The following is a 2,896-nucleotide window of genomic DNA, read 5'->3' as shown; positions in this document are numbered from 1 at the left end:
TCACCAGGCTGGAGTGCAGTGGCACAATCTTGGCTCACTGAAACCTCCACCTCCGGGGTTCAAGCAATTCTCTGCCTCAGCCTCCCGAGTAGCAGGGATTACAAGCGTCTGCCACCATGCCCAGCTAATTTTTATATTTCTGGTGGAGACAGGGTTTCACCATGTTGGCCAGGATGGTTTCGAATTCCTGACCTTGTCATCCGCCCACCTCGGCCTCCCAAAGTGCTGAGATTACAGGTGTGAGCCAACAAGCCCAGCCAAGAAATTTGTTTTAAGCCACTAAGATTTGGGGAAATAGTTCAGCAATAGATAAATAAGAGAAGAGGTGTATAATAGTGTTTAGTAGATGAAAATGTCATTTTTGGTCCATTGTCAGCCAGATTGTTACCTTAGACCAGAATATTTCAAATTGCAGACTGCAATCCATTAGTAGGTCATGAAATCAATTTAAAGGGTTGTAATCAACATTAAGAAAAATTGGGCTGGGTATGGTGGTTCATGCCTGTAATCCCAGCATTTTGGGAGGCTAGGGCACAGGATCACTTGAGGCTAGGAGTTCAAGACCGGCCTGGGCAACACAGCAAGAATCCATCTCTACAAAAAAATAAAAAATTTGCTGAGCATTGTGGCCAGTGCCTGTATTCCCAGCTACTTGGGAGACTGAGCTGGGAGGATTGCTTGAGCCTGGGAGGTTGTGGCTGCAGTGAGTCATGATTGCACCACTGTACTCAGCCTGGGAGACAGAGTGAGACCCTGTCTCAAAAAAAGAAAAAAAATTGAAGTAGAATAGGGCCAGGCATGGTGGCTTACTCCTGTAATTCCAGCACTTTGGGAGGCTGAGATGGGAGGATCACTTGAGGCCAGGCGTTCGAGACCAGCCTGGTCAACATAGCAAGACCCTGTCTCTAAGAAAAAGAAAAGTAGAATAGAATAAAATACATAGAACATTGCACTTAGGAAAGGTTAAGTATTGTTTCCTAAAACTTTTGTTTTCACTTATTATTTATTTATGTATTTATTTATTGAGATGGAGTCTTGCTCTGTCTCCAGGCTGGAGTACAATGGTGCAATCTCAGCTCACTGCAACCTCTGCCTCCAGGGTTCAAGCAATTCTCCTGCCTCAGCCTCCCTAGTAGTTGGGACTACAGGCACACACCACCTCACCCAGCTAATTTTTGTATTTTTAGTAGAGACAGAGTTTCACCATGTTGGCCAGGATGGTCTCCTGACCTTGTGATCTGCCCGCCTTGGCCTCCCAAAGTGCTGGGATTACAGGCGTGAGCCACCGTGCCTGGCCTTGTTTTCATTTATACACATACCTGTGTATTGAGTCATGATGTCAAGTGAATTTCTGATAGTGGCTCAGTATCAATCAAATTTGAAAGCCACTGTCCCAGGCTTGCTTTTCAGATTGGGGTGATGGATTCCTTCCTAGTCTCCCAAGGTTCCCCTCATGAATGGTGGAGATTGTGGCTGCCCAGTTTGACCATTAGGCCAAGCAAATCCACCTGACATGGGTTGACAGGACCCAAGCAGTATGTTTCCTTAGGAAAGCTAACATTCTCTATACTAAATTAAGGAGCCAAAGGCAAATGATGGCACAGAAAGCCTCACTCTGTCACGCAGGCTGGAGTGCAATGGCGCAGTCTCGGGTCACTGCAACCTCCGCCTCCTGGGTTCAAGTGATTCTCCCGCCTCAGCCTCCTGAGTAGCTGGGACTACAGGCACATGCTACCACACCCGGCTAATTTTTGTATTTTTAGTAGAGATGGGGTTTCACTATGTTGACCAGGCTGGTCTCGAACTCCTGACCTCATGATCCGCCCGCCTCAGCCTCCCAAAGTGCTGGGATTACAGGTGTGTGCCACCACCGCGCCCCACCAGAAATCCCATTTTTTGAAGTATAAAGCTTCTTTTCTCTCTGCCAGAGAAATTAAGTGAAACCATCAAACATTATAGCAACCTTAAAATAATTTAAAGTGGGAGAAGAGGTACGATCTGTGGTTTCCTTAATACTTCCTTTAATACTTCCTTTCTTTCCTGGACCCAGCTTTTCTCAAAATGTGGGTGAGGGAAGATGATTTAGGGGAAAAGGGCACATGTTTCTTTTTTTTTTTTTTTTTTTTTTTTTTTAGAGGAGGGGTTCTTACTCTGTTGCCCAGGCTGGTCTTGAACTCCTGTTTTCAATTGATCCTACTGCCTTAGCCTCCCAAAGTGCTGGGATTGCAGAAATGATCCACTACACCTTCGGCTTTCTTCTAATCTTCTGCCTTCTAGGTCCACATGGTCAACCTCTGGTTTTGTCCAGCACCAGACTGGACAAATGTGTCAGTTAGCAATGCAGACATCATTGAAGATTTTGCAGGGGAGAGAGAGGAAGGGGGTTGAATTGCACACTTCACAGCAGGAACATAAAGGCCACCACTGCCTGGGCTTGGTGGCTAACGCCTGGAATCCCAGCACTTTGGGAGGCTGAGGCCGGCAGATCACCAGGTCAAGGGTTTGAGACTAGCATGACCAACATGGTCATACCTTGTCTCTACTAAAAATACAAAAATTAGCCGGGCGTGGTGGCAGGCGCCTGTAATCCCAGCTACTCAGGAGGCTGAGGCGGGAGAATTGCTTGAACCTGGGAGGCAGAGGTTGCAGTGAGCCAAGATTGTGCCATTGCACTCCAACCTGGGTGACAGAGCAAGACTCAATCAATCAATCAATAAATGCCACCATTAGCCATTCCCAGCATCCCTGGGATTCCCTTATCAGTTATCCTCTGCCTCCTCTCTGCTTCAACTTCTCCCAACACCACCCCCTTTCCCCATCTTCCTCATTCCTTCTCAAGAGCAGTCAAATTTTCTTCCCCTTGTCTCATATGAGCAACAACACCCTCCTCTCTGAA

The sequence above is a fragment of the Colobus angolensis genome, unplaced genomic scaffold (assembly GCF_000951035.1).
Source record: "Colobus angolensis palliatus isolate OR3802 unplaced genomic scaffold, Cang.pa_1.0 Scaffold379, whole genome shotgun sequence".
NCBI classification, from domain to species: Eukaryota; Metazoa; Chordata; class Mammalia; order Primates; family Cercopithecidae; genus Colobus; species Colobus angolensis.
Note: the sequence above shows the minus strand (reverse complement) of the source record.